The sequence below is a fragment of the Peromyscus eremicus genome, chromosome 6 (genome assembly GCF_949786415.1).
Source record: "Peromyscus eremicus chromosome 6, PerEre_H2_v1, whole genome shotgun sequence".
In the NCBI taxonomy this organism is placed as follows: domain Eukaryota; kingdom Metazoa; phylum Chordata; class Mammalia; order Rodentia; family Cricetidae; genus Peromyscus; species Peromyscus eremicus.
Window position 1 is genome coordinate 73,583,256 of NC_081421.1, and position 20,015 is coordinate 73,603,270.

A 20,015-nucleotide genomic window follows, 5' to 3' on the forward strand; every position below is an offset into this window, starting at 1 on the left:
GGATATCCCTTTGCATTTCTGAACCCATGTCCCGGCCTTTTTGCATGTCACATCATCGGGAAGCAGGAAGAAACAGAGTGAGGTGAAGTAGATACTAACACAGCATTTGTAATCTGTTACTGTGTGCTACACACCACTTTGAATATATAAACAGTTGCATCTCAACAACCCTGTGAGATTGGAACTTTGACTCTTGTATGTAAGTGAGAATATATGAGGCCAGAGAGAAGGACCAGAGTCTAGATTCAAATCATGCTAAAAATACCCATCGGTTGTGGGGCCTTGCAGTGGTCAGCTTACACAAAGCAAGTGGGAATGTGTAAGCAATTGTATGGGAATGTATGCCGGGTCGTATAACTGAGTGTTTCGTGCTGTCCTGTGGTCATTTTTCCTCCCTATGACGACACTTGTGGCTGTCGTCCAAATCACTGCCTGGCCTGGGATGAAACAAGAACTAGGCATTCTCCTGCACTAGCGTAGAAAAGGAAAGAGTGTTCTTGATAAGAACTTAGTGTGCGCTGATTTTTTAAAATATATTAAAAACATTTAAAAATAGTTCAGTGTATAATTATAGTGGGGGAGACAATGTTTTATACAATAACCCTCTGGGTTTGCTTATTTGTTCGTTTGATTGCCAGATGCATTTTGACCAAATACATAAGAAAAAATGACTTTACTTCAGCCCACTCCCTCCACAAGAGACAAGAAACCCTCTGCTATGCAATTTTTTTGTTGAAATTAAGACTCAAGCTACGCTGTAAAACCTGCTTGTTTCTATCAGCTTTGGTTTGCCGACTGTTGCTTTCCACCACCAGCAGGGTTGCAGTCATGTGACCCCAGCTACCTCTGCAGCCTTGCCTCCTCCCTACCTTCTTTTCCCCTCTCCTCCAAACAAACCAGGATCGACGGCACCAAGGGCTTCTCTGCCTCTTCTATGGTCCTTTAAGTATTATCCTCTATAAACATGTTCCAGCCCCCCTTCTCCCCATGAGCTCCCCCGACAGAATCTGATCTCAGGTGCAGGCCCTTACCCCTAACCCTCGTTGTCTTCCTCCCTTAGGTCCCCTAGTGTCTTACGTCCCTTTCTTTACTTGACCTCTTTCCTGTACATCCCGCCATGGCTCTGTGACCTGTCAGATCTGCGCATTGTGAAATGACATGCTCTAGATCACACGCTGACCAAGGGCTTCAGGTATCAAACTGAGGCGGAAAGAACCCAGCCACCAAGGTCTGAAAGCCAGGTCAGGTGACTCCCTGCTAATTATCGCATTCTCAAATGCAGGTGGAAATGTGAAATTGGTAGAGAGAATTTTTAGGCTGCAAAATAGCACGGGATGCATAGGTCCTCACTAGAGTAGTAGAGTGGGGTTGGAATGAGGTAGAAACAGGCTGGCGTGATGGTCGGGAGTAAGTTATTGAGTAGAATCCAGGCACAGACTTGGGAAATGGCCTGAGCAGTTCACCCTCAGGACTGTAATTGATACTGAGGATGTGGGTACGGATGGAGGTAGATTGGCAGATATCAAGAGCACAGGACTTTGAAATTTTGAAATTGAAGGGAGCAGCACTGGCAGTTCAGAGCTATAAGAGAAGTTTCCTGGGAGAATGGGAAGGGGAATTGGGGGAATCCCTGTGATTACAGACACCGGCAACTTGAGCTTTGTGGTCTAATGCTATTCTGTGGGGATGCTGCTGTGCGGCGCAGGAATGTCGGTTGGCATTTAGTACTCTGGCCCTTGGTGCTGCTCATCAATCACTGTGATGATAAACTGCCCCTGCCCCATTTCCAAATACCTCAAGGGAACTGAAGCGTCCCTGATTGAGAATCACAGAGAGACTAGTCAAAGGTCACATAGTTTTCTGCAGTCACATTCAGCTGTTGGCAGAGAGAACACAGAAACCTGAATTTTGAGTGGAGGGCTGCGAATGACTAAGACATCGAAAGGAAAGAATTGAGAATATATAATGGGGTGATTATAATACATTTCCTGAATAACAAAGTCTCTCTTGTTGCCTGAGGCAACTTGGGGAATTCCACAACTGGGGGACCCTCGGCTGCTACTGATGGTCATTTGACATGTGTCCAGTTGTGACCTCTTATAAGGGAAGCTGCTATGACTATAGTGCACATCTTCGTGAGGGTGAATTATTCACTTCTCTCGGTAACATGCCCAGGGATGAGTTGCTCGGTCTTAGAGAATAAATATGTTTAGCTTTATTAAATGTTGTCCCACGTGTCTTTAGCTGTTACTCTTACTTTGCCTGTGACTCAGCCATCCCATTCTGTTAGCTATCCAAGAGAAATGCATGGCCACACAAAGACCACACTAATACTCGAAGTGGCTTTATTTGTAACAGCAAAGCACTGGGAACAACCCAAAAGTTGTTCCAGAGGTAAATGCAGCCACACAACTGGGCATGGTGACGCACACCTTTGATCTCAGCACTCGGGAGGCAGAGGCAGGCTGATCTCTGTGAGTTTCAGGCCAGCCTGGTCCACAAAGCAAGTTCCAGGACAGCCAAGGCTGTTGCACAGGGAATCCCTGTCTCAAAAAAACATAAATGCAGCCGCACAATAGAACACTTGGTAAAGAACTGCTGGCACAATTGACATGGCTGAATCTCAAAATAACTGAGTAGAAGAAGCTAGACACAGGAAAACTCATAGTGTTCTATGTACAGTAGTTCTAGAACATGAGGACTGATGCACAGAGACAGAAAGTACATTAGTGGTTGCCCTGGGGATGGGGTCATGGGGAACAGAAAGGAAGGGATGGGCTCTGAACAGCATGAAGATACTTCTGGGAGTAGACAGGTTTATTTTCTTGAGAGAGTAATGGTTTCAGTGTCAAACTTTTGAAGTTGTGGACCTTAAAAATGTGTGAGTTGGTACGTATAGATTATACTTTAAAGCTTTAGGAATATGACACATACTGAATACTTTACATTCCTGGCCATATATAGGAATTGTAGTTACTTGTACAGCTCTGCCGATATTTGGTCCCTGTGCTGGCTAGTCTTGACACAAGCTAGAGTCATCTGAGAGGAGGGAACCTCAATTGAGAAAATGCCTCCAGAAGCAAGCCTGTTTTCTTTAAATTAAGGAAAGGGCATTTTCTCAATTAGTGATTGATGTGGGAGGGCCCATTGGCTGTGGGTGGGGCACCCATGGGCTGGTGGTCCTGGGTTCTATAAGAAACCAGGCTGAGCAAGCCATGAAGAATGTGCCAGTAAATAGCACTCTTCCATGGCCTCTGAATCAGCTCCTGCCTCCAGGTTCCTGCCCTGTTTGAATTCCCTCAATGAGTTACTATATGTAAGCCAAATAAGCCCTTTCCTCCCAAGCTGCTTTTGGCCATGGTGTTTCATCACAGCAATAGTAACCCTAAGTATGACCATCTCAGTCCATTTGTTGGTGACACTGGTGTGCCCACAAAGGTGTCATATTATGACTCTGTGTTATCCTAATGTCTTATGATTTTGATGCTCTTTTCATGTGCCTGCTGGTCATATGAATGGCATCTTTTTGTGAAGTGCTTTTGCATGAAGTGTTTTTCCTTTCAAATAGATTCTTTAGATATATTACTTAGATTCTGAACGATGTCCTTTCTCATCCAAAATACAGACCTTTGAGAGGTCCCCCAATGGCAAGCCTTGCCTTCTCAGCCTACTGTTTTTTTTTTTTGTTTTTTTTTTTTTTGTTTTTTTTTTGTTAAATAGTTCTTAATTTTAAAGAATGTTAAGCTCTCCTTTTAATCGGTGCTTTTAATTGCTTCTTTGAGATCTTTTAATCTACCAAAAATCCTGAAAATATTGTATTGTTTTCTAGAAGCTTTGGATATAGTGTTCATGTCGAAGCTATCAGCCTTTTTTATTCAAAGTGAAGTAAATTTTAAATTTAAATCTTTTAAACTTTAATGGACTGTATTGTCTCCATACCATGTAAGGAAAAGACCAGGCTTTTGTGCATTGACTTACAATAGTATCTTTGTCACAAGCCATGTCTCTGCTGCAAATCTTCTCTTATGACTTTCCTACAGTTATCTCTTGCCCTGTTTATTTACAGGTTTTATGTCATTTATTACGCTCTGAAATACATATACACACAGCTTGGAAGTTACATGTTTTCCAGTTTGAAACAGTCTGTAAAGCCACCTGTATCAATGACCAACAAAGAAAACAAAGTTTTGAGTGTTTGAAAAGAGAAATTGGAGCAGGAAATGGAAGGAGCAGAAAACCAATCAAACGAAATAGCTCCATACAGATGCCACGCCCCTAATCTGGAGAGGATAAAGGGAGGAAGTGGTGATGTTGGAGATCCAAGGTTGAAGCTGTGGGTGGGAGGCTGGAGAGAAGACTCAGTGGGTAAAGTACTGACTGTACAAGCTTGAGGACCTGAGTTTGGATCCCAGCACTTATGTGAAAAGGGAAGGGCAACTGTGTGGCAACCCTGTCTCAAAGAAAAAAGTGGCAAGTGATAGAGGACACATGATACTGACTTCTGGTTTTCACACACCTGAGAACATGTACTCACATGAGATGCATACTTCCCCCCAACACATACACAAGCACACACACACACACACACACACACACACACACACACACACAGAGAGAGAGAGAGAGAGAGAGAGAGAGAGAGAGAGAGAGAGAGAGAGAGAGAGAGAGAGAGAGAAGCAGCAAAAACGTGAAGTCATGGGGTAGAAGCTGGAGCCACAGTAGTGTGGCTAGAAGAAATTGGCACTGCAGAACACAGATGAGCAACATTAGAGACTACCAGAGACAGAGCAGAAGGGGATACGAACCCCTGGTTCCTCTCCTCCGCCATCTCTGGCTTCCCACCAGTTCCTCTCACTCCTGAAATCTGCCCGAAAGCAGCTGATACCGGAACCTAGGCAGCCATTCTGCTGGAGTCAGCCTCTCTAGCTAAGAAGTGGAGCTCCATGGGGCAGATGGCCCAGCACTGGCACTTACCCAGTCCAGAACCCTTTTCCAGAACGGGTATTTCTTTTAATTCCTTGGCCGCTTTTGAACAGATTACCTAATTTTATTGAGGTTTTAAGTTACTGGCATAAAATTGTGTGCCACATTTTACCATCTTGAACTTAAATATTCTTCTGCATTTATGACAATTGCCTAAACACAGGTAAGGTCGTTGTCTTAATTACTTTTCCTGTTACTGTGATCAAAACTTTGACAAAAGTCACTTAAGAGAGAGGGGATTCAGACAGTAGTACATCATGATGGGGAAGTCGAGGAGACAAGATCTTGAGGTGGCTGGTCGTCCAGTATCACAGTCATGGAGCAGAGAGTGATGAATGCTGGGGTTCAGCAGTCTCCTCTTCATGCCCTCCAGGACTGAAGTCCAGGGAGCAGGGTCACCCTTCCTTAGGGTGGGTCTTCCCACCCTAGTTAACCTAATCAAAGTGATCGATCCCTTGCAGGCACACCCAGGGCTAACTTCATCTAAGCAACCCCTCATAGGTGTGCCTGGAGGTGGGCTCCTGGGTGACTCCTGCCCTGTCGAGTTGACAGTGAACAGAAGTCATCAGTTGTCTAACCTGTTCCCCGGACTCCTCTGTAGTCTTCAGTTGATGGCGACGTCTAGAAGCTGGCCCATTAGGATCAGTTATTTTGACGTGAGTCCTTCACAGGCAGTTTTTTACATTTCCACTCGGAGTGTGTAAATATAAATATCATATTGGGTATTAAAGGCTATCATTGACCATTTATTTTCCTATATCCATCAATGCATACACCGACTCCAATATTAACAGCTGGAAATGCTGAAACCTGATTTTATTGTTCTTTGTTTTTCAGCTGGAATACATCTATTAAAGAGAAGCTAGCTCCCATCCCCTTCGGTCATTGTCGTTTGACTTAATTTTTCTCCTTTACCTCTTCCATCTTCACTGGAATGGTGATCTTTTCTTTAAAGGTACAGACCACAGAATTTTGTCACTGGTGTTCATATTTTTTTTATTTTTTTGTTAATGACACAAAATTCAAATGGTTTGATAAGGTATAGAATTAAAAAATCTTCCTCTCCTGCCTCCACTCAGTTTCCTCTCTAGAGGCAACCATTGCCTCAGTATTCCTTAGACAAGTATCTCCCTCTGTAGCTCAGGCTGACCTCCTGCTTCAGCCTCCTGAGTGCTGAGATTACAGGCATGGCCCATCATGCCCATGTCCTGCTGCATGTTTCTTACGATGGCTTCCCCAGACATTGAAATTGTATGTAGTCAAATGACAAGGCAAATGGGATAAAGTGTTCATACTGGAGAAGAAGAAATAGGTGTTCCTAAACTATTTTCACTTTCATAAAAAATTTAAAGCTGTAATTAATTTCTAAGTAAAAAACACCTTACATATTAGATAACATATATGTACTTTTTATTTAATAACCCAGATATTAACTTTAGGTACTGTCTTGCCCTTTTTTTTCACTGAACAATATATTTGAAACATCTGTCCATGTTAGAACACAGAGAGATGACTTCCTTTTCAAAGATTATTGTCATTGCATTGCATCGAAATATGATATATCACAGTTGAACTAAATAGCAATTAATCATGGGATATTTAGATCTTTTGTATTGACAGTGTAAACACAGCTGTAGTGAATGCCCTTTTATAAAGGTCACTTTCTCATGTATGTGAGTGAGTTCACCTATAGGATCAAAATCTAGGTGTGGATGGCTGCTTCAAAGGGCCGATCAAGATTCAACTTTTTTGTTTGTTTGTTTGGGTTTTTTTTGTTTTGTTTTTTGTTTTTTTGTTTTTTTGAGACAGGGTTTCTCTGTGTAGCTTTGCGCCTTTCCTGGATCTCGCTCTGTAGACCAGGCTAGCCTCGAATTCACAGAGATCCGCCTGCCTCTGCCTCCCGAGTGCTGGGATTAAAGGCATGCACCACCACCGCCCGGCTAAGATTCAACTTTTTAAGATTTATTTTATTTGTGTGTGTGTATGTGTGCATTTGGGGTGTGTATGTGCGTGTGTGCGTGCGTGCGTGCGTGCGTGTGTGTGTGTGTGTGTGTGTGTGTGTGTAGGCATGGTGCCTTTGGAGGCCAGACAAGGATGTTGGATCCCTTAGAGCTGGAGTTACTATAGGAGGCTGTGAACTGTGGGAGCTGAAAATCAAACTCTAGTCCTCTGCAAGAGCACCAAGTGCTCTTAACTGTTGAGTCATCTCTCCAACCTTGACATTTTACTTTTAATAATAATCACCAAATTGTTCTCCTTAGAAGACATCCATTGTACATCTCCAGTGCCTTCTGAGTGTCATAGTTTCTAGACTCTCACCTACATGTTGGATTATGGGAAATGTTGACATTTCCATTCTGATGGTTGAAAACATCAACTTGCTTTATAGTTTTGGTTTGCATTGCTTTTTTTTTTAAGAAAATGATAATTTATTTTCCTGTGAACTATCTGCTCATATTGCTCACTCTTTCTATTGGGTTCCTGGCTATTTTTAGTTGATTTGTAGGAGGTCTTTATCTGTTAAGAAACTTGGCCTTTTGTCTGTGGAATGACAATATTTTTGAGCTAGAATAATGACTTTACAATAATCTAGTTAAATCCTGTAATGTTCCAAATTTAAGAACCAACTCAAGGGCGTCTAATGACTTACAAATGTTGTAGCCTAAGATTTTTTGACTCTTCTTTAGCAATTTTTTTATACTGCATTCAGCCAGTCCAGAATTAACCAATCCCTGTCTTCTCCAGAGATGTAAGACCTGGGCATCAGGGCTTTGCCCCAATCCCCTGCATCCCTATATTTCTTGCTATTAGGGACAGCCCTCCTGCCCCACTTACGGGGCGCCATCTGGGTTCACCACATTTGTCTTCATCAAACCTTATGCTCCATGAGCAAACTGACTCCTTGAAATTTCCCCTAACTGCTCATGCTTGTGTCAGTCTTTCAGAGTAGACTTCCTGAGATATGCAGCATGGGGGGGCAGGGGGGGGTCCTCTGTATTGGGTATGGTAAGAGGAGATTAAAAAAAATAAAAACTTCAATTCCTGTCTTGCTCAACAATCCATTTGGAAAAACAAAGAAATAATGAATTTATGAGACAAATTTGGATTATTTGTGAACGCTCAAGGCAAACAAACCCAGTGATTAAATAGGCATACAAGAGTCCCAAAAACTTCACTTCTGACTCAGAAGCCATGTCAATGGGCCATAATATTGTGGACAGAAAGAACATGCTCAGGTTCTCAAGAGGTGCCGCAGACATCGTATCTTTCACACTTGAAAGATGCTGCTGTTTGCTTCTCTTCACCTTACTGTAAGTTAGCTGAACAACGACAGATGGCATGCCGTGCTTGACAGCCCAGATGGGGTTAGGGCTTCTCACTGAAGGACAGGTGAGCTACTCACTATGCATACTGCTTCACCTTGGCAGAGAACAGGAGAGAAAGAGACCAGGGTCAGCTGCAATGGATAAATATCAAGTCCACCGTGGACTTGACTTCTGGTAAGAAACTAGAGTACAAAGGGAAGACTATAGTCTTGGACTCAAACCTTTTGTCAAGTCAATGTACTATTTTAAAATGACAAGCATGGCGAACTTCCCTCTGAATCTCCATTTTCTCAACTACAAAGTGGAATTGGTATTGTCTGCTCTTCAGAGTGGGCTGAAAGACAGTAGGTGTCTGATAAATACCAGCTGCTTTAGTAAAAAGTAGGCTACAGTGAGACTGTGGGTCTCTCTCTCTCTCTCTCTCTCTCTCTCTCTCTCTCTCTCTCTCTCTCTCTGTTGTTGTACAAAACACCACACACACACACACACACACACACACACACACACGTAGATGTAACCAACCGTCTTATTAAATAAGAAACACAGAGCCGATTCAGAGAAGAAAGCCAAGAGGTCAGAACTAAGAGCCTTACCCTTCCTGCTTCAGCCAAGAGAGCTCTTCGAAAAAGAGACCTACTTCCTGTGTGTATGTCTTTAAATAGTCTAGATGTTCTGCCTTCTCATTGGTTGTAAACTAAACACGTGACTGCCTTGTCATTGCCTGTATGTACAGCCCTCCAGGTCCTTAAAGGCGTGCGCCACCACCGCCACGCACTTGCTATGGCTCTATAACTCTGACCCCCAGGCAACTTTATTTATTAACATACAATTAAAATCACATTTCAGTACAAGTAAAATACCACCACACTTCCCCTTTTCTATTTTAATAAAAAGAAAAAAAAGAAAAAGGTTATAACTAACAAAAGAAAAACTATATACAAAAGTACAATAACTATATACAATATATACAAATAATAAATGTCTAAACAATGTCTAGTCCATTTGTATTTGACAAATTCAGAGATGATAATCTCATTATCCTATTTTGTTAAGTCCAAAATGTATCTAATTCACTTTCTATCCTAATTAATCTTCAACTAACTAACCTTCAACTATAACTAACTAATCTTCAACTCCCTCAGAGACCCAAAAAGGAAATAATATTAGCTAACAAAAATAAAAACAGAAAGTGCATGCAAGCAACTTCCAAAAAATTTGTGAGTTGACAGAAACAGCCAACTGCCTGGACAGTCACCTGAGGTTTCTCCGCAATGCTGGGGCATCATCTTCAGCCTATATAGGCTTAGTATATCTGACAGACTCATTTGTGAAGTAGGATGTACACAAGGTCAACAGTTCAACCTCACATTGGGTGAGAGCAGTTCATGCACCAGAAACACCTGAATTCCACTAATGTCATGTCATGATTCAGGATTTTAAATTCTGGAAAATGTTGACGGTTTTTTAGTTCAGCTCTCCATTCTTCTTGGCTGTGTACATATGGCTTCATCTCAGCATCCCGTTCTTCTCCACATCTCTCTATCAAATGCCAGTCTACTATTGAGAGGCGTGAGCTTAGTTACTCTTCAAGAATAACTGTTTCAGCTGCTGTTCCATAGCACATCAGAAGCCATCGGCCCACTGCCTGTTCAGCTGCCTTCGAAGAAAAGGGCACTGTACCTTTTCCGAGTTGCGAAGGCCACGTCAGGGATGGTGCCATATTGTCCTGGCCTCAGAAGATGCCTTTTGATAAAGCCATAACCATGCTTGTTTAGGCAAGAATCAGTAGTCCTTTGTTTCATGTCCTGTCTGTCCATTTTGTCAGCAGTTGATTCGAGGATACTTTGTTGTCCAGTGGCTAACTTTTGCCACAATGAAAGCTAACTCCATACGCAGTTTCTTCAATGCCCATATTTTCTCTGAAGTAGATTGGTACTGCCAGGAGCCGACATGTCTCATAGTCATAACAAAAAAGAAAAATTTTCTAAGTTATTAAAACATTTTAAATGCCATATTCTGTAGATCTCTGAAGGGTTTGAAGATGACCTATCTAAAATATATCTGCTCAATTTTTAAAACATATCTAATATGACTACAAGTTCTATTGTAATGTCTAACTACCAACTATCATTTCTTTATATCCTAATGGTAATCATAACATTCAAGGATCAGAAAATTACATTGTTAAATGAACGATATAAGTACAATTAGAAATATACATATAGCATTTTCTAATAATATCAATTTCAATATATATAATTTGTATACAATATAAAACAATCCAATCCAATGTACAGTATTTAAAACTAGTAATTGTCTTTTTCTTCTTCTTTCTTTCTCTCTTTTTTTTTAAATAAGAACCTTAAATCTAATCTGCTTAGTCTTTTTCCTAACCCTTGACAACAACTTGTAACCAACCCCCCTAAACAATGAAAATTATCCCAGACCCAAAACCCATTAAAAAGACCAAAAAACCACCCACCCCACACCACCTCTTTGGGAATGTGGGCGTCGTAGTCTTAAAATTGCTTCCTGCTGGGTATGGGCGAAGTTATCTTTATCCTGAAAGAAAAATTTTAGGTTAATTGTCAAATTCTAGGAAAGGTAACTATATCCTTCATTATCCATTCCGTGTATAATGCCAAAGTTCAGGGTTTATCTCAAGTCCTTATTCAAGTAGTCTTTGAGACTGGATCATCTCAGCTAGTCATCTCAAAATTGCTCTGAGCACCTTGTAGTTCAAAGCTGATCTGTAGATGATGTTTGTCAGCTTAGTGATGTTATTATTGTCCACGTGGAATTGTTGTTGTTGTGGGGCCCCAACTTCTTCCTGGAGACTTCAGTTGATGTTAGGCCTGGCCGTGAATTCCTGCAGAAAACTGATAAGAGACTCGAACACAAAGACATATATATGCAGCTAATTGAAGCCTTTTTTTTTTTAGAATTAATCAGTACTCTATATGACAATTCATATCTTAGCAAAGTTTAAAATGTATATATATTGGCTCTATAACTCTGACCCCCAGGCAACTTTATTTATTAACATACAATTAAAATCACATTTCAGTACAAGTAAAATACCACCACACACACACACACACACACACACACACACACGTAGATGTAACCAACCGTCTTATTAAATAAGAAACACAGAGCCGATTCAGAGAAGAAAGCCAAGAGGTCAGAACTAAGAGCCTTACCCTTCCTGCTTCAGCCAAGAGAGCTCTTCGAAAAAGAGACCTACTTCCTGTGTGTATGTCTTTAAATAGTCTAGATGTTCTGCCTTCTCATTGGTTGTAAACTAAACACGTGACTGCCTTGTCATTGCCTGTATGTACAGCCCTCCAGGTCCTTAAAGGCGTGCGCCACCACCGCCACGCACTTGCTATGGCTCTATAACTCTGACCCCCAGGCAACTTTATTTATTAACATACAATTAAAATCACATTTCAGTACAAGTAAAATACCACCACACTTCCCCTTTTCTATTTTAATAAAAAGAAAAAAAAGAAAAAGGTTATAACTAACAAAAGAAAAACTATATACAAAAGTACAATAACTATATACAATATATACAAATAATAAATGTCTAAACAATGTCTAGTCCATTTGTATTTGACAAATTCAGAGATGATAATCTCATTATCCTATTTTGTTAAGTCCAAAATGTATCTAATTCACTTTCTATCCTAATTAATCTTCAACTAACTAACCTTCAACTATAACTAACTAATCTTCAACTCCCTCAGAGACCCAAAAAGGAAATAATATTAGCTAACAAAAATAAAAACAGAAAGTGCATGCAAGCAACTTCCAAAAAATTTGTGAGTTGACAGAAACAGCCAACTGCCTGGACAGTCACCTGAGGTTTCTCCGCAATGCTGGGGCATCATCTTCAGCCTATATAGGCTTAGTATATCTGACAGACTCATTTGTGAAGTAGGATGTACACAAGGTCAACAGTTCAACCTCACATTGGGTGAGAGCAGTTCATGCACCAGAAACACCTGAATTCCACTAATGTCATGTCATGATTCAGGATTTTAAATTCTGGAAAATGTTGACGGTTTTTTAGTTCAGCTCTCCATTCTTCTTGGCTGTGTACATATGGCTTCATCTCAGCATCCCGTTCTTCTCCACATCTCTCTATCAAATGCCAGTCTACTATTGAGAGGCGTGAGCTTAGTTACTCTTCAAGAATAACTGTTTCAGCTGCTGTTCCATAGCACATCAGAAGCCATCGGCCCACTGCCTGTTCAGCTGCCTTCGAAGAAAAGGGCACTGTACCTTTTCCGAGTTGCGAAGGCCACGTCAGGGATGGTGCCATATTGTCCTGGCCTCAGAAGATGCCTTTTGATAAAGCCATAACCATGCTTGTTTAGGCAAGAATCAGTAGTCCTTTGTTTCATGTCCTGTCTGTCCATTTTGTCAGCAGTTGATTCGAGGATACTTTGTTGTCCAGTGGCTAACTTTTGCCACAATGAAAGCTAACTCCATACGCAGTTTCTTCAATGCCCATATTTTCTCTGAAGTAGATTGGTACTGCCAGGAGCCGACATGTCTCATAGTCATAACAAAAAAGAAAAATTTTCTAAGTTATTAAAACATTTTAAATGCCATATTCTGTAGATCTCTGAAGGGTTTGAAGATGACCTATCTAAAATATATCTGCTCAATTTTTAAAACATATCTAATATGACTACAAGTTCTATTGTAATGTCTAACTACCAACTATCATTTCTTTATATCCTAATGGTAATCATAACATTCAAGGATCAGAAAATTACATTGTTAAATGAACGATATAAGTACAATTAGAAATATACATATAGCATTTTCTAATAATATCAATTTCAATATATATAATTTGTATACAATATAAAACAATCCAATCCAATGTACAGTATTTAAAACTAGTAATTGTCTTTTTCTTCTTCTTTCTTTCTCTCTTTTTTTTTAAATAAGAACCTTAAATCTAATCTGCTTAGTCTTTTTCCTAACCCTTGACAACAACTTGTAACCAACCCCCCTAAACAATGAAAATTATCCCAGACCCAAAACCCATTAAAAAGACCAAAAAACCACCCACCCCACACCACCTCTTTGGGAATGTGGGCGTCGTAGTCTTAAAATTGCTTCCTGCTGGGTATGGGCGAAGTTATCTTTATCCTGAAAGAAAAATTTTAGGTTAATTGTCAAATTCTAGGAAAGGTAACTATATCCTTCATTATCCATTCCGTGTATAATGCCAAAGTTCAGGGTTTATCTCAAGTCCTTATTCAAGTAGTCTTTGAGACTGGATCATCTCAGCTAGTCATCTCAAAATTGCTCTGAGCACCTTGTAGTTCAAAGCTGATCTGTAGATGATGTTTGTCAGCTTAGTGATGTTATTATTGTCCACGTGGAATTGTTGTTGTTGTGGGGCCCCAACTTCTTCCTGGAGACTTCAGTTGATGTTAGGCCTGGCCGTGAATTCCTGCAGAAAACTGATAAGAGACTCGAACACAAAGACATATATATGCAGCTAATTGAAGCCTTTTTTTTTTTAGAATTAATCAGTACTCTATATGACAATTCATATCTTAGCAAAGTTTAAAATGTATATATATTGGCTCTATAACTCTGACCCCCAGGCAACTTTATTTATTAACATACAATTAAAATCACATTTCAGTACAAGTAAAATACCACCACACACACACACACACACACACACACACACACACACGTAGATGTAACCAACCGTCTTATTAAATAAGAAACACAGAGCCGATTCAGAGAAGAAAGCCAAGAGGTCAGAACTAAGAGCCTTACCCTTCCTGCTTCAGCCAAGAGAGCTCTTCGAAAAAGAGACCTACTTCCTGTGTGTATGTCTTTAAATAGTCTAGATGTTCTGCCTTCTCATTGGTTGTAAACTAAACACGTGACTGCCTTGTCATTGCCTGTATGTACAGCCCTCCAGGTCCTTAAAGGCGTGCGCCACCACCGCCACGCACTTGCTATGGCTCTATAACTCTGACCCCCAGGCAACTTTATTTATTAACATACAATTAAAATCACATTTCAGTACAAGTAAAATACCACCACACTTCCCCTTTTCTATTTTAATAAAAAGAAAAAAAAGAAAAAGGTTATAACTAACAAAAGAAAAACTATATACAAAAGTACAATAACTATATACAATATATACAAATAATAAATGTCTAAACAATGTCTAGTCCATTTGTATTTGACAAATTCAGAGATGATAATCTCATTATCCTATTTTGTTAAGTCCAAAATGTATCTAATTCACTTTCTATCCTAATTAATCTTCAACTAACTAACCTTCAACTATAACTAACTAATCTTCAACTCCCTCAGAGACCCAAAAAGGAAATAATATTAGCTAACAAAAATAAAAACAGAAAGTGCATGCAAGCAACTTCCAAAAAATTTGTGAGTTGACAGAAACAGCCAACTGCCTGGACAGTCACCTGAGGTTTCTCCGCAATGCTGGGGCATCATCTTCAGCCTATATAGGCTTAGTATATCTGACAGACTCATTTGTGAAGTAGGATGTACACAAGGTCAACAGTTCAACCTCACATTGGGTGAGAGCAGTTCATGCACCAGAAACACCTGAATTCCACTAATGTCATGTCATGATTCAGGATTTTAAATTCTGGAAAATGTTGACGGTTTTTTAGTTCAGCTCTCCATTCTTCTTGGCTGTGTACATATGGCTTCATCTCAGCATCCCGTTCTTCTCCACATCTCTCTATCAAATGCCAGTCTACTATTGAGAGGCGTGAGCTTAGTTACTCTTCAAGAATAACTGTTTCAGCTGCTGTTCCATAGCACATCAGAAGCCATCGGCCCACTGCCTGTTCAGCTGCCTTCGAAGAAAAGGGCACTGTACCTTTTCCGAGTTGCGAAGGCCACGTCAGGGATGGTGCCATATTGTCCTGGCCTCAGAAGATGCCTTTTGATAAAGCCATAACCATGCTTGTTTAGGCAAGAATCAGTAGTCCTTTGTTTCATGTCCTGTCTGTCCATTTTGTCAGCAGTTGATTCGAGGATACTTTGTTGTCCAGTGGCTAACTTTTGCCACAATGAAAGCTAACTCCATACGCAGTTTCTTCAATGCCCATATTTTCTCTGAAGTAGATTGGTACTGCCAGGAGCCGACATGTCTCATAGTCATAACAAAAAAGAAAAATTTTCTAAGTTATTAAAACATTTTAAATGCCATATTCTGTAGATCTCTGAAGGGTTTGAAGATGACCTATCTAAAATATATCTGCTCAATTTTTAAAACATATCTAATATGACTACAAGTTCTATTGTAATGTCTAACTACCAACTATCATTTCTTTATATCCTAATGGTAATCATAACATTCAAGGATCAGAAAATTACATTGTTAAATGAACGATATAAGTACAATTAGAAATATACATATAGCATTTTCTAATAATATCAATTTCAATATATATAATTTGTATACAATATAAAACAATCCAATCCAATGTACAGTATTTAAAACTAGTAATTGTCTTTTTCTTCTTCTTTCTTTCTCTCTTTTTTTTTAAATAAGAACCTTAAATCTAATCTGCTTAGTCTTTTTCCTAACCCTTGACAACAACTTGTAACCAACCCCCCTAAACAATGAAAATTATCCCAGACCCAAAACCCATTAAAAAGACCAAAAAACCACCCACCCCACACCACCTCTTTGGGAATGTGGGCGTCGTAGTCTTAAAATTGCTTCCTGCTGGGTATGGGCGAAGTTATCTTTATCCTGAAAGAAAAATTTTAGGTTAATTGTCAAATTCTAGGAAAGGTAACTATATCCTTCATTATCCATTCCGTGTATAATGCCAAAGTTCAGGGTTTATCTCAAGTCCTTATTCAAGTAGTCTTTGAGACTGGATCATCTCAGCTAGTCATCTCAAAATTGCTCTGAGCACCTTGTAGTTCAAAGCTGATCTGTAGATGATGTTTGTCAGCTTAGTGATGTTATTATTGTCCACGTGGAATTGTTGTTGTTGTGGGGCCCCAACTTCTTCCTGGAGACTTCAGTTGATGTTAGGCCTGGCCGTGAATTCCTGCAGAAAACTGATAAGAGACTCGAACACAAAGACATATATATGCAGCTAATTGAAGCCTTTTTTTTTTTTAGAATTAATCAGTACTCTATATGACAATTCATATCTTAGCAAAGTTTAAAATGTATATATATTGGCTCTATAACTCTGACCCCCAGGCAACTTTATTTATTAACATACAATTAAAATCACATTTCAGTACAAGTAAAATACCACCACACACACACACACACACACACACACACACACACACACACACACACACACACGAGAGAGAGAGAGAGAATCCTAAGAAAAAGCCTGTGACGGCTCCTTCTGACTTTAAACTTCTTGCCTGCTGTCCTTGGAGGAAAGTTTTTATAGGCATCAGGAAGAATTTCCAGAGAAAAGAGGTAAAAGCCTCCCCACTCTCTGGTGTCTGTCTGGCACAGCAAATGAAACAACCTGTGTATGAAGGCTCCTGCAGGTTATTAAAACAAGGTCTGGACTCGATGGTGAGAAGGAGGTGTGATGTCACCTCTGCTATTTTCTAGCTGTATGCTGTTAAGTGGAATCCGCTAACTTTCTTGGCAGGATACCTGGGAAGAGTTCTTTTTCATGGGGTATCTGAAGATCACAGTACGTATTCAGTTAATAGCCATTTTAGAATATCTCCTGTGAAGGGTGATTTTGATGTGCCAACTTAGAGGGTGTTTGGGGTGAGATTAACATACCCAGCCCCTGACCCTAACCTTGATAAGCAGATTGCCCTCTATAATGTGTGTGAGTTTCAGCCAATTGTTTCAAGACAGGAACAGAATAAAAAGAGCTGCCCCCCCAAGCAAGAGGGAATTGTTGGGGAGACTACCTTCAGACTTGATGGACACCATTGGCTCTCCAGACCTCCACCCGCTGGCTCACTCTTCAGAATTTGGACTTGCCAGCCCTCATATGCATATGAGGCAAATCTCTATAATAAATTTCTTACTACATACATACAGCCATTAGTTCTGTTTCTCTGGGGAACCCTGACTCAGCACCTCCTGTTTCCTTGGTCCTGTGGTTACAACACTGAGACAGACAAGATCTCTCAGGGAATAAATATTCTTCTTAAAAGTATGAGTAAGGGGGCTGGAGAGATGGCTCAGAGGTTAAGAGCACTGGCTGTTCTTCCAGAGGTTCTGAGTTCAATTCCCAGCAACCACATGGTGGTTTACAACCATCTGTAATGAGATCTGGTGCCCTCTTCTGGCCATGTAGACAGAGCACTGTATACATAATAAATAAATAAATAAATAAATAAATAAATTTTTTAGCCAGGCGGTGGTGGCGCACGCCTTTAATCCCAGCACTCGGGAGGCAGAGGCAGGCAGATCTCTGTGAGTTCGAGGCCAGCCTGGACTACAGAGTGAGTTCCAGGAAAGGTGCAAAGCTACACAGAGAAACCTTGTCTGGAAAAAGACAAAAACAAACAAACAAACAAAAAGTATGTGTAAGTATGTGTGCCCATATGTGGGTCTGTGCATGTCAGTAGAGGTGTCCATAGAGGCCAGAGGCATCAGATGCCCTGAAGCTGGACCTTAGATGGTTGTGAGCCACCTATCAGGGGTACTGGTAACCAATCTTGGGTCCTCTGGAAAAGCAACAAGCACTATTAACCACTAAGCCACTTTCCAAGCCCTGAGACAAATAATTTTTATAGGGAGTGTCTTAGTTAGGGATTCTATTGCTGTGAAGAAACATGACCACAGCAAACTCTTATAAAGGAAAACATTTAACTGGAACTGACTTACAGTTCCAAGGTTTGGTTCATTGTCATTGTCATCATGGCAGGAAGCATGGCAGCATGCAGGCAGACATGGTTTGGAGAAAGAGCAGAGAGTTCTACATTTGGAACTGCAGGCAGCAGGAAGAGAGTGAGACACCGGGCCTAGCTTGAGCATCTGAAACCTCAAAGCCCACCCCTGGTGACACACTTCCTCTAACAAGGCCACACCTCATAATAGTGCCACTTCCTGTGAGCCTATCGGGGCCATTTTTATTCAAACTACTACAAGGAGGGAACTGGCCAGTAAATAGGTTATGGCAGGCAAAATACACTGGAATTCTGGTAATGACTGAATAGCATCTCTTTTGATAGAGTTGATCTGGGTAAAGCATATTGTAGACACAAAGACAAACATTCTTAGGAATGGGCTCAGAATTTGTTTGAGGGATGGAAAATGTCACACCAAGAAAAAAATTTCTGAAGCATCTTTGTTCAGATTCGGGACTATTATATGTCATAAATTGAAATGTTTTTTGCAAAGTTTCTTTTGACTATACAAACAATTGTTTAAGAAAACAGGCTTGTAATGTTTGACTGCTGTCATTACCCAGCACGTAAGTAACAAACTAGGATGTCTTTTGATTTGTGATATGTTAGAACAACTAGTTCTAAATATTGCTGTTTGAGTTGCCCACTTGATTTTCATAAAAGTCATTAAATAAATTTTGGTTTGGGATTAAGATAGGTTTTCCAATAGTTTCTGAAATGGCCCTAAACATACTTCCGCCCTAAACACATTGCACTACATGTTTGTAGCAAGTGCCATTCTCAGCAGTGACAATTATAAGATCAAAGTATCAATCCCCTTTGAAAAACATTGGCAATGCTCTGTATCAAATAGTCAGCCAGGATGATTTATGACCCACCTCATTAATATACAAAGTTGCTCTAATTTTTAATAAAATGGTAAAAGTATATATATAACAAAGATTTGTCTTAAAACAATTTTCTTTATGATTTATTACCAGTAAATGTTTGGTTGGCAATCTCATTTATATACCTACAAACAAGGGTCACATAAAAAAAATTTTAGGCCTAAGGTGGTCAGAAGTAGAAAGACACAGAAGCTTTGATATAATTAATCTATTAGGTACTTTTCTCATTGCATGATGATGTAATTTAAGACAGAAAACGTTTATTTGAGCTCATGAGTTGAGAGAGAGGATAGTCCATCATGGGAGAAGCCTGGAGGGAGAAACATCTGGAAGCTGTGCTGGTAGAAGTGTTAGGTTGCTTGTCCATACCTCTGTAGACCAAGAAACAGAGATAAGACAGGGAGTAGGGTCGGTTATAAACCCCAAGGCCCACCCCCAAAGATCCACTTCCTCCATCTGGGCTCCACCTCCCAAAGGCTCTACAACCTCCCAACACAGTGTCACCAAGTGGAGACCAAGTGTTCCAGCACCAGTGCCTGTAAGGAGCATTTTACATCCAAATAAGAGGAGGGGGCTTGTTATTCTCTTGGTGAAGGATTCAGGTTTTCGTGTAAGAGCAATGGGAAACTAATGAAGACATTTTGTCCAGGAAGAAAGGAAAGAAGGAAGGAGGTTAATTTTAAATTGAGGCAAGATTCAGATGGCAAGAAACGAATTCCTATCACTTAGGTATTGTGTTGCAGCAGCCCAAATGAGCATAAAGTGTGAGACTGAGAGCCAAAAAGCAGAAACATGTTTGGCAGTTGATGTGGGGTTCAGGTAAGAGATGACCATGGCTAGGGTGGTAGCTGGAAGGTTGAGACATAGACGTACACAGGCCATGTTTTTGAGGCAGCATCAGTAGGACTGTCTAAAAGATTCAATTAAGTGT

The 20,015-nt window shown here is 40.3% G+C and overlaps 1 long non-coding RNA gene across 2 annotated transcripts; it reads left to right on the forward strand.

Annotated features, from left to right (window-relative positions):
- The first annotated feature begins 2,710 nt into the window (after positions 1–2,710).
- Positions 2,711–17,381, forward strand: LOC131913357 (uncharacterized). Of its 2 annotated transcripts, none has more exons than XR_009379875.1 (3): positions 2,711–2,881; positions 5,821–5,938; positions 17,194–17,381. It is a non-coding gene; the product is annotated as an uncharacterized LOC131913357 (long non-coding RNA). The 2 variants fall into 2 exon arrangements; XR_009379874.1 differs by having other exon boundaries at positions 2,713–2,881; positions 17,190–17,381.
- Positions 17,382–20,015: the final 2,634 nt, after the last annotated feature.